Genomic DNA, 12526 nt, shown 5'->3' with positions numbered 1-12526 from the left:
GGTTATTGAGAACTTTGTGTGTTAGCAGAATTATTGATGTTCTTGCGCCTTCATACATTTGACCTCTCATGCCTTTCTTTCTTTCTGTCTGTCTTTCTTTCTTTCTTTCCGTCTTTCTTTCTTTCTTTTTTTCTTTCTTTCTTTCTTTCTTTCTTTCTTTCTTTCTTTCTTTCTTTCCGTCTTTCTTTCTTTCTTTTTTTCTTTCTTTCTTTCTTTCTTTCTTTCTGTCTTTCTTTCTTTCTTTCTTTCCTTCTTTCTTTCTTTCTTTCTTTCTGTCTTTCTTACTTTCTTTCTTTCTGTCTTTCTTACTTTCTTTCTTTCTGTCTATTGTGAATAAACCACAGGATTTGATTCCTAACAAGCTTTCCTTGTACCTAAAACCTGTTTCATTACTGCCTTCATCCTGTGTGAACTCTGCTGTTAACTGGGCTGCACTGCACCTGCACTGCATCACTCTCTCCTCTCCTTCCTTTTGATGCTTTCTTTTCTGCTCGGCACAGCCCGGCTCTGTTCATTTCATCACCCTGTTGTGTGCCTTTTACCTGCTGCCTCATTTTGTGATTGGTTTTTAAAAGAAATCATATTTTGGTCATGATTGCTAGGAAAAATAATTTTGGGAAATCTGCAGGTGTCCTTTGTTACTGCACCACTTATTCAATTGTCGACATGCACGACATGCACTGTGAGCCTTGTTCTTGTTCTCTTTGAAACTTTAAAATAATTGGGATTTATCAAAGTTTTCAGCCGTCCAACTTGTTCATACAAACATATTTGGTTCGAAATTATGCCTGAAATAAGATCTGAGGTTAATTTAAGCTCATGGGAATATACATTTTGTCGTACGACATAAAATACATCAGTAAGTACCCCGCTGGTGGATGTCTGGAGGTGTAATGTGTCTTAAAAACGGCGTCTGCTAACAAGTGACTAAATAAGACGACATAAATGTAGTCACGCCGAACATTAGGCACCTTTAGCTTAGCGGTGGTGACCTTAAAGGGCCCATGTCATGGTTTTCTGGTTATTACCCGTCCCCTTGTGTGTTATGAAGGTTTTTATACGGTCTGCAGAGTCACAAACTCTCAAAGTACACCCTGTGGCGAGTACAACTCTAACACAGAAAAGACCTGTCCATGCTGCCCCTCATTGTTTGCTTCCTGGGTTCTGTGACGTGTGAACACCCAAATCATCGGATTGGCCCAAATGGACCAATCCGCGGAGCACCTCACACACATGGATCCCTTGGCTAACTGACAGGGAGTTCCCATTGACTTGCATAGAGCTCCCTGAACGCTGGTAATAGACGAGTTGGGATGGTGGAGAAATGCTCTCCGCAGACCCATTCTCACAGCGTTATAAACCTTTTTCTGACTCAATATCAAGCCACACTTATTGTTTTTACTTGGGCTGTGAGTGTTTGTGTGCTTAGGGTGAGTTTAGCTTGTTCTCGCTGTATCGCCGACTCGGAAACCTGTCCGCTCCTCGTAGCAACGAGCCTCGCAACGTCCCGACCAATCGGAGCAAAGTGGGCTCACAGGGAGGGGGGGGGGGCAGGAGCTCCAAAAGCCGTTTAGGACAGAGAGTGAAAACACATACTTTACAGAGATGCTGTATGAGAAACCAATGTGAGTTTGGAAAATTGCACAATATAAATCTATTCTAGTAGACCTCAACAATGGAAATATGATCAGTAGAAATGGCCATGACATGGGACCTTTAAATCATGCAACTGGGATGTAGTACCTTTATAGCCTTCTAGTTTACTTCTGGTGATTGTATTTACACCTCAAAAATAATAAAGCGTTGGTAATATGTGGAGATATTTGCTCAGCATAAACATGTGTTTGCCACACAGTTTATTTTCTGCAATATTCCAAAAACTAATGGAAATATCCTATACATTTTGTATGGAGGGAGCCCTTTCAATGCTAACTTACAACCTACTAAAATACATCATCACTGCACCACTCAGTTATTGATAAACTCCATAATGACTGAAACACTGTCCCTGATATTTAAATCTGTGTTCTCTTTCTAAACTCTCTCTGTGATTCCCTTCCATGTCGCTTTTTGTGAAGCTGGTTGTCATGGTATTGTTTTTTGAAAATTGGAAATACTTAGTTCCTTCTGAATTGCTGCATTGTTCTTTTCTAATTTTGTTTCACTTCAGAGAAGAACTAGTGCAGTGTGCATTTTTGTGATGGGACACATTGTTATAATGTTATGATAATTAGGATCCTGAATTTACAGTAAGTCCTATTTTAAAAGCTTCACCACTATACAGTTTGGACACACTGCACACAGCATGGCTTCCAAACAACTTATCAATAATTGAGCAGTGTGTGAAACAGCAAGAGCTAAGTTATGTTTGCAAAACAAACGCCTCGGACACAGATATGTAATACATACATAGAATACGATTTTAAATAATACTATTGTGTAATTCTGTTTTCAAAGCCGTCCTTGTGCCGTTATTCTTTTATTTTCTGCTGCTTTGCTCTGTGTCTTAATTAATTAATTATTCTCACCAACTCATCCACAATATCATTTATGCAGTATTGTTTTAATTAAAAATACTGCTTGACCTTAGCTTAAGCAGTACATGTTCTTCTCTTTCATCTTGCACCACTGAGTACAATTTTATTTTGCACTGCTCTGTTTTTACTGGAGCCCAGGGCTACTGGAAAGGAAAAAGAGAGGAGAGGAGAAAGGAGGGATGAGGAGAGGAAAAAGAGAGGAGCTTGGGGCTATTTTTTTTAGCTCAGCCCCCCCAAAATAGTTCCTTTTTATTTTAGGCTGTCCCCAATAGCGGAGGATTTGCTGCAGGTGTGAGAGAGAGGAGGAGATTCAGACATGATTGTTCTTTCTTGACATCAACACAGCCCAAATGTTCTTCTTACAAATATAAAAAAAACGAGATGTATTTTGGCTTTTTTTTTTTTATGTGTAAGATGTTCAAGCTCTGTGAATTCGTAAACGCACACTCAAACGATATATGCAATATTTCTATATCTTGAAGATATTTAAACATGTAATGTAGTCTTAGCTCTGTTTGCTTGGCCTATTGGTTTTGCAGATTGTCAATATTTGCCACTTTTTAATGTGTTTGAATTCACATTATTGGGTCAGCCAATGACATTTTCATTGCATATCATAAATGAGGTTTGACGCAGCTGCCTCCCAGGATGCTCTGTTATCTTTGAAGTTGTACAGAAAATGTAAGATTGCAGACAAACATACAATATTTGACAACACACAAAAGACTCTGAGAAAAATCTATTTTGCCTCGTCGTTTGGTGTGGTTTGTGTGTGACAGTTTTGTTGCTATTCAATTCTGTGACACACACACACACACACACACACACACACACACACACACACACACACACACACACACACACACACACACACACACACACACACACACACACACAGATGCAAACACCTGAGTTGGATGGTGACCTATGTGTTGTTTCACAGGGAATAAACCTTGACACTTTGCTGGTCAGGCCTGTAACGACAGCTCCAATCGATGTGTGTCTTCTCTCTGAGGTCTGCTATACCCATCACCGTTTAATCATCAAAAGGTCGAGGTNCTTTTCTCCACGACGGCGTCGTGTCCGTCATACTCTTTCTCGAAAAACTTTTAATTTCATACATTTGTACAGTGTAATCTCTGTGATACATGATTATAAATTTAAAATTTTAGTTAAATTTACTATTTGTTTATGTAAAATACAACACAATAAACAAAAATTATTTATGGAAAACAGACATTTATAGATCGAAAAATAACATAAAAATTGGTTTGTTTAATTCACGTTAACACTCACCCTCTGTCTGAAACCAGAGCCCAGTCTGCTCTGATTGGTCAGCTGGCCGGCTCTGTTGTGATTGGTCAACCACTTAGAGATGTCCGGCCTCTTAGCATATCACAATGTGTTGGAGCGCTCCAATGGAATCACAAGTGTTACAAAGTGATGTCACTATGTTATGGATGTTCAAAGGAGTCCAATGGATCTGTTTCAGGGTGGGGGGGGGGGGGGGGGGTGAGATTTGAGCCTTTGCAGACCATTTACATGCACTAAAACCAATATAACACACCTCAGGCAAGGGAAAACCACAAGAAACATAATAGGGCCTCTTCAAATTGAAAAAACCTATAATCTTCAATGGGAAGTGTTACTTGTTACATTTGGTTTGGTACGCATGTGTTGATGGATAGTTTGCTAACCTCTGTCTTACCCGGTTTCTTTAATCTTCCGCCTGAGAGAAAAGAAAGTGTAACATGTACAGTACATGTGTGTGTCAGTATGTAAGGGCAAAGCAGACTTCAGGCTGGTCTCTCTTCACAGCTGATGTCAGATACTCTCCCCTCTTTCATTTCACCTCTGTTATGGTTTTCCTCTCCTGACATTTCAGGCTGATCTGGTTCGGCACACTGATCATCGCTGCCCTACAGAAACCTCACCACTCAGCAAGGACAACCTTTCAGTAAAGCTGCATTACCAATTCCTTTGGTTTATTTAAAGTTCTTTCTTTGGATGACTCAAAACTCCATTCTACTTCTAGGTGTTTGACTGTCTCTTAGTCGGAGTATTTTTCTCACTTTGGCTAAGCCCAGACAGCAGGGCACCATTGTCACAGCGTTAGTGAGTGGGCACGTTTTGCACCTGTCCCAAACCAATAAACAGCCCTCACAACAGGTGCTGTAAACGGCTCAGCAGGAGGTATCCACAATCATGCATTTTTATGTCAACAACTAGAAAAATGACCCCCAGGGGGCTTTCTTTGTTTTTCATATCCCCATAGACCAACACCGTTTCATTTATTCCAATTAACTACCTGAGAGTTTCTTAACTGCAGAACGGTCCCATGTGTAACATTATTGTTGTTGACTTAATTAAATTGTCTCTGATTCAACGCCTGGAAGACATTGTTGGTCAGGGTCTTTCAAAGCTGTGACAAATGTCCAAACATATTTAAAGGAACATTTTCTGCTCTGCCTTTTTTTCTATGTATGTGTGTGGATTCATAAATGTGCATAAATGTATTTTTCTTATGGGGACAGGCTTTCCTCGTAAGACTTGTCTAAAAGATTTGTCTAAAAAAACAAACATTATCGGTGTTTTTTTACTAGCTTGACAGTGATGCTTAAATTGAATCAATTTGGTGTTACCATTAACATCTGCATATTTTGGGCATGGGAAGCAATCGCAGAGCTGTCAACATTTGTCCTTAAGAGGTTGGTTACCTAAAGGTACAATTAGCTAAATCCTCTTGAGCGCAGCTTCCTTCCAGCCTTAGACCTTATTAATCACCACCATTTGATTAAGTTGATTATGAAACTGGAGTCTGTGATATTACTCGAGGCGCAGCCAAAGATTCCTAAGTCACAGCCCATAGATATCATCATTAACTGGTGTACTGCAAGTTGTTGATGCCATTTTAACCTGCGTACCGCTTCTGTAACAAGTTCATATCCTCATTATTGAATGTGGAGTAAAGCCTCGAACACTTGAAATGACAAACTGTGCCAGGAGAAGAGAGGTGTAGAGATGGTTAATGTTGGATGAACATGTCAAACATGTCACGCTCGAAAACCATCTAGTCTGACACTGTCTGGACTGAGAGAGAGAGGAAGGGAGAGGAAGAGTGTGTGAGAGACACATTTGCTGAATGACTCATCGTTGCGTTTCAAGATGTCCCTCTTGGCGAGATTACTCAACTCCAGCCTGCTCCGGCCAACCTGTGTACATTTGAGTGAATGTGTGCGTGTGAGCAAATATGTCTCCATGCAAATATGAAATGTCGTAAAGACAACTCTTAAGCAAGTCCAGAATCATTCATATGTTGAAGAGACCATAAAAAGACCAAATAAGAAAATAAACGGAATAACCGTATTGAAAATCTAGAATAGATGCTTGTTTATTCCAGGTGTAAACAGGATAAGTGTACAGTATGTACATTTGCATGTCAAACTGGTCTGCAGACATCCCTGTTACAGCCATTAAAACATCACATTTTAAATAAAAGAAAATGTAGTTATTCAGACTTTCCTCTAGAAAGTGGAAACTTTGAAACAGCAGTAATACAGAGAGACAGTGAATTGTCAAAGTATAGGGAAGCTGTGGTTTGCAGAGTGAAGTGTTGAAGCTACTTTCTATGGTTACATTTAATAGAGAGGGGGCACATGGCCTCAATTTTTGTTACTTTACAAAGTCATGCTGACTTTCCACAGTGTCGGCAAGGTTGCTTCGGTGTTGAAACGGCTTGAACTCAGAGTGCTTAGCAAATTGTCTTTTATTTATCACCGTCCTACTTCCATTATTCTCTCATTTCGCTGTGCAACTGCAGTACCAAATAGCTGATTCGAAAATACTTTAGATCAAGTCACCATGGCCGGGAAAAGTCATTTCAGATGTTCCCAGTGCTGATAGAAGAAGTCTCCAATGGGTCGGCTGGTCTGGTAATGGCTTGTGGTTTTTTTGGTAGTTTTTGTCACCTTTTATTCATGATTTATTAAAGTTCTCTACTTTCGCTGATGTAACTGTCCCCTTTAGACTCTTCAGGTAACACGTGAAGTAGAAGTTGCCTACTTAAGTTTGAGTAAGAAGTGCATTAGTGGCTTTCTCCCTCAGCTGCAGGTGTCCAAACAGATCACAACACTGAGGTTGAATCTGAACTGCAAGCTGCTTCTGGAGGACAATTTTTTCGACACTGCAGAAAAGTTTCCCTCTGGCTCGTTATGCATCATCGTGCACCATTGTGATGTCAAAATGTGGGTGCGCTTGTATGCACTCAGGTGTGAGCGAGTGTGTGTTATTTAGTGAGAGAAAAAGTATAGAATATTTTGGGCTCCTGGATAAAGTGCACGTATACGTTTCCTTTTTTTAATTCCTTTTTCTGTTATTGTGTGTGTGCTACCTTTCGCTACTGCATGATGAACTGCTCTCTTTAACAGAAGGTCGTTACCATATTTTACACTGCCACATCCAAATTACACTAAAATGTAAATTATCCCATTTGAAAACAGCACTGTCACCATTATCATAATAATGGTGCAGTGTAATAAAATGAATCCCTCTTGCTCTGCCTGTAGACTGAGACAAATGTGTAGCAACACTAGGACCAAAGGAAACTACCCTTAAACACCTAAAAAATATATATTTCATTCATGTAATTATATGTATTATTACAAAAGTGTTTTTTTTAAACAACACATTGACTTACTGATGTTTTCTTGCAAATAAAGCTGAAAAACAAAACGTTTAAAACAAACATTTTTGTTTTAAGTAGTGTATAACATTTTCTTATTATTAAGGCACAACAAGAAAGATCAGATTAATAAGGATTTCAGTGTTAGAGTGGATTTCTAAATGATTTTGACATGGGTTGACTTCTTGAATTGTACCACTACACCCAAATAAAATGTTGAATCTACATATACTGTATATGTATTTCTTATATGTCATCTGCACAGCTCCCTCCTGCTGCACTCCAACAGTGTGAGCAGGACTGTTTGATTGACAGGTGTGAGAATGGCTGTGCTCTAAGACGACGCCCCAGGGTGCAGCTCCTCTGAATTATGAATGAACGGGATGAAGCTTTCACCTCTCTGAATGAACCTCACATCTGCAGAGGGCTCTGACCTTTCCTCTTTCAGTTGCACTTCAGTTGTATTGAAATATGCTTTATTCTCATGACAGAATGAAAGCCAGTTCAAGTAAAGTGCAATATTATTATTCAGTGAAAGCATAACAATTCATGAAATGAAATGAGAAATAGTATATAGTTTTGCATTTATATTGGTGATCTGCTGGAATATTATTAACAAAAGAATTAAGTGGATTAATAAACGGTTTATTTGAAGATTCACCGATTTCTTTTTTGCTGTGATCAGCCATTATCCACCATAATATCATAATGTTATAAGACTGTATATTAGTCTCCTGTCGGCGCAACCAGGAGTGCAATGCTGATATTTTTTCAAAAACATAAAGCAGAGATTGATTCTTCTTTTTCTAAATACCAGATACTTGAAGTTGGCAACCTTGGCATATGATATAGGCGAATTTCTTTTATGAACTAATGTCACATACTGTACGTATCACATTTTTATCTTTTCATCTACAGTAATTTGTTATTGATTTTTAACATCAAGGGAGGCTTGGAAAAATAGATTTTACAATTGTGTAGTTGCAGTGAACACCTGGCATAGTACACAAAAGCCTAAAGAAATCAAGGCATGTGTTTCATCTCCATCTGCTAGCTTTAATAAGCTCTAAAACTCTTGTGTGCCAGATTCCCAAAGTGTTCCCTTTCCCAATGCACCAGCCGGCCGCCTTTTGCAAATCTCTATACCATCAGACACATTTGTGGGATTTAAACGTATCTTTTAGTAATATTACCTAATACCCCCTATAGTTACAGGAGTGTGGGTTATTGTAGATTCTAGGGCCTTCATCAGGTCAATGACATGATCAGTCATCCAGTCTGTCGTTTCCAAATGTCTCCCGGTTCGATGAATTAAGGTTTCATTGAACAGCTGGTCACTCATTCCGTTGGCCACTAAATCTGAATCTCTGCTGTCTCTTTCTACAGCATTTTATTTTTCAACGATGATGACCTGTCCCTCTGCCCCCACATGAATCCCTTCCAGTTCCCCTTCTCTGCTTTTCTGCCCAATCTTGTCTCTTGGTCTGAGCCCTGAATCTGTTTCTCAGCGGGAGCTCAGAGCTGCCTCTTAGCCTGTGTCTTTTCACTAGCTTGTCCTTTTTTGTTTCACTGGCCCAGTATTTATCTGTCCATCAAGCTTTGCTCTATCTGTCGCTTAAAGTTTGTTCCAGTATTATGACAGAGCCGACAAAAGCCTGTTTTTCTGATTCTATTCCCTGCATCTGTCCCTCAATCCTTTTTCTATGCTTTAGCTCCGGTTTGTCTCCATTTATATGCAGCCCAGTCAGTATGTCCATCAGGTCTCCCTCAAAGCCCCAGTCTGTTTCTGTTATCATCCTGCACCCTTTGGTCTCTCCTACAAACCTTGTCCCTCAGTATCTAACCCCTTGTTCTCAGGTCAGCCGGTTCTCTTGTGATCCAGTTTCTCATCCAATAATCCTTAACATGTCTGTGAAATAAAAAGCAGCTTCTCCAGACCACAGGACCAACTCAAGAGCAGCTCCTTTTCTACCCACACAACAAAGCTGTCACTAGCAAAGTTACTGCACCTGTGCTTTTTACAACCTGAGGCAATGAAATATGTTATCCACCTGCACCAGGACCCGTCAAATTAACTCACACAAGCTGGCAAGAAGTTTATGGAAATCGTTGCGCGGTCAACCTTGCACAATCCTCTCTCTCGGGTCAATCTGTTCCCTGAAATGTTCTATTTTTCTGCTGAGTGATGGCTTGGCTGTGTCCGGCATCTTGATCAACTTGTGGGGGACATTGCAAGTATTCAATTTGACACAAATTTCTTTTTGCCGACACATTGACAATGCAGCCAAACTTTGCTAGTTCTTTCCTTTCACAATAAAAACACTACACATATTCACTGCATCACTGCTTACCAAGGATAAATTTAATTCACTCAAGAAGCAACCGAACAAACTTCTGTATTATTTATCACAAAACTGCATGTCTGTATGTATAATGGGTGTTCCACAAGCCGAAGTTAATCTGGCTTTTTAATTGTAAAACAGCACTGATGTAACCAACGGTGCAGAGAAAAGGACTCGAGAAGTTTGAAGTGTTTTTTTCATTTTTCCGATGAGCTCACTTTAAAGTCCTTTAGAGCTCCCTAGATAGTGAATGAGTGAATTATTTCACACCTAGCCTCAGACTATTTCTCGCGTTATTCCCAGTGTGTAGGATTTTCCAGGGTCATGTTCTGCCTCGCCTGCCCTCCAGTTGCCCTCACTGAGTTTCCCTCCTTTATAGGTCACCTGACCCTGTTGGTTGCAATCCCAGCTGCTCCTCATGTACAATTAACCCCAGTGAATACACAGAGGTTATGTTTTGCCTATTGTTCATTCATTTATTTATTGTAGTTGAGGCATTCCGGCCTGTTTGTGGCGTATAATGTCAACCATCTAGATCTCCGGTTGTATTTCCCTTTGTTGCCTAGTTAACTACTTCTTCTGACTTATTACTGGTCTCAAGCCTTCCTGTTTCTAACTATTCAACCATCAAGCAACATATTCTTTACTAGGTATTTTTTAGTGTTTGCATTTGTTATTGGATCCACAGCCTAATATTTTTAACGATTGAGTTATCAGATGAGCAAAACAATCAATCTATGCTGAGTTTTATAAGGACTCTTAATGTGTCTCCTTTAATCTGTTTTCTTGTCTCTTTCTCTCGATCTCTCTTCCCCTTAATGTGTAGGTCTCTCCCCATGCATCACTTCAGAAAGTCTTTATACAATCATTTGAAATTAGAGGTAATGCTTATGTAGATGCTGCTATATAAAGTAATGGATGAGGTGAAGGCAAAAACTGCTGCGCTATCAAGTCAATTATTTGTTTATATTGGTTCAGCCTTGTGTGTTTTATAGCACTTATACCATGGCTGCTTACCAACAGGAAAAGGATATGCTGTGTAGTAGTAGAAGTATTTTGGTGTAGTGACTTCGGTTTTAAGTTTCATTCAGATCGTCACACTGATTGTTCCGCATTTTACAGTGTTGAAAAACTGGTTCCTCTTATTGAGGTTTATTTTAGGAGTTCCAGTTTTTCCAAAAGGTCAATAAGTCAATGGCTCTTCAGTTATTAGTTTATTTTATACATGCTGCTCTCTCTTCGTATAAAAGGTTTTTAAAAATATGTTTGTAGTATCAACAAAAAAGGAAGTTGATATCAGCATTGTCAGGTTCGGGTCATCAAACCACAAGAGTTCTAACACTGTAAATCAGAATTCTTTTTGTCTTTGAGAATCTTTATTTCAGATATTAATGTACACAAGGCAGCCATTGATAATGCAAGATAAAATATTGCACTAAATACCAACTTTTCTCTATAAAATCATTCAACTTGAGAGACATAGACATGCAGAGTGGGCGGGCTATGACACATTTCTGGAATAACTATCATTGATATTCGTGTGTGTGTGTGTGTGTGTGTGTGTGTGTGTGTGTGTGTGTGTGTGTGTGTGTGTGTGTGTGTGTGTGTGTGTGTGTGTGTGCACTGCTGGTGTGTGTGTGACTAGAAAGATATATGTGCATATAGACACACACCGCACTGAGAGAAGGAGGCGCGCTGATCCTCAGTCGGTGTTTGAGGGAACAGTACACACACTTTCTCGCTCTTTCGCTCTAGTATACTCTCGCTCTCCTCCTCCTCTCTCTCTTTCTCTCTCTCTTTCTTTCTCTCTCTCTCTCTCCTTTTCTCTTGCGCTTGCACGGAGTGAGAGGGGCATCGGGAAGGGAAGAATGAGGAAGAAGTCGGCTGTGCTGCGCGCCTCGTCCCAACAAATGCGGGTTTGCTGATGAAGCTCCGCTCCGGTTATCCGATCATACAGGTCTTACACGTCCCGCTGCATGGAAACGAAGAGTAGGCAACAACCGAAAACAACAGCAACAAACAAAAAGCTGTCAGTGCATGGGAATCCGGACACCTCTCCCTCTCTTTTGTGCGTCTCGCTGTGTGGATACGCTGCCTTGGCTGGCGTATAAGAGCTCCCTGCGTCTCCATTACCATTCTCCACTACTGGCTTACCTCTTCTTCTCCTCCTCCTCCTGGTTCTGCTGCTAGTAGAGCTTTAGTCCTGCTTTTACTACTGACTGCCTTCTCCGGATTGTGGACACTCTCTGGATAAACAGGTAGGATATTCTGCAGTTTTTTGGGGTACCGTTTCAGAACAAGGGACAATCATGGTAGTGATACTGAACGCCGGTGGGCTTTGGCTCACGCCGCATTGTCTGGTGGAAGCAAGTTAATTTATGGAGGGAGGGATGTGGAGTGGACGGTGTTGCCTCATGGAGCACAGATGGAAAACTTGAAAGCACCATGCGTCGGAAGGGTTTGGATGCGATGTGGAAACGATGTTTCCTCACCCCATCCTCCTGCAACACGCTGTCCACACTGCGCCTCTCCACCTCTTTGATTCAGAGATATATAGACAGAGGAGCACTGGTTTTAAAATCACTGGTTGCAGTTCTTTTTCTTTCTTTAAAATGTGCAACTAGAGGCTGTTTCTTTTGGTTTAAGGGGCTTTTATATTCTTATTTTCCCCTTTACCCCCACCCTCTTTCCCTGCCCTCCTCTCCTCGCTTATGTTTAGTGGAATAATAATTACGGATGCAGAGCACGTTCAGGTAACCAGGTTCGCACCCTTTTTAGAGGCTTTCAATGTGGAAGTTGGCTGACAAATATGCGCAGTCTAGTAGTATCCTTTTACAGCACGAATGGCCCATTTGCAAAAGTGCACACAAAGCAACATTTGCGCAATTCTGGACCTCCCCATCCTTTGCGACAAACCATATTGGCACTGATGGACTGCCTTTGCACATCAGGGCAGAGCAGGTTGG

The 12526-nt window shown here is 40.5% G+C and overlaps 1 protein-coding gene across 1 annotated transcript in view; it reads left to right on the top strand.

The window, feature by feature from the left end:
- The first annotated feature begins 11246 nt into the window (after window positions 1-11246).
- The window catches only part of LOC104947678 (sodium/calcium exchanger 1-like), a 12211-nt gene continuing 10931 nt past the window's right edge, over window positions 11247-12526 (top strand). The window contains exon 1 of the mRNA XM_010773738.1: window positions 11247-11818. The gene's annotated coding sequence lies outside the window, so the exon portion shown is untranslated. The remainder of the gene's footprint in view (window positions 11819-12526) is intronic.

The sequence above is a fragment of the Notothenia coriiceps genome, unplaced genomic scaffold, assembly GCF_000735185.1.
Source record: "Notothenia coriiceps isolate Sejong01 unplaced genomic scaffold, NC01 NC01_scaffold00012902, whole genome shotgun sequence".
Taxonomy (NCBI): domain Eukaryota; kingdom Metazoa; phylum Chordata; class Actinopteri; order Perciformes; family Nototheniidae; genus Notothenia; species Notothenia coriiceps.
The sequence above is the reverse complement of the archived record's forward strand: the minus strand, read 5'-3'. Positions and strand labels throughout refer to the sequence as shown.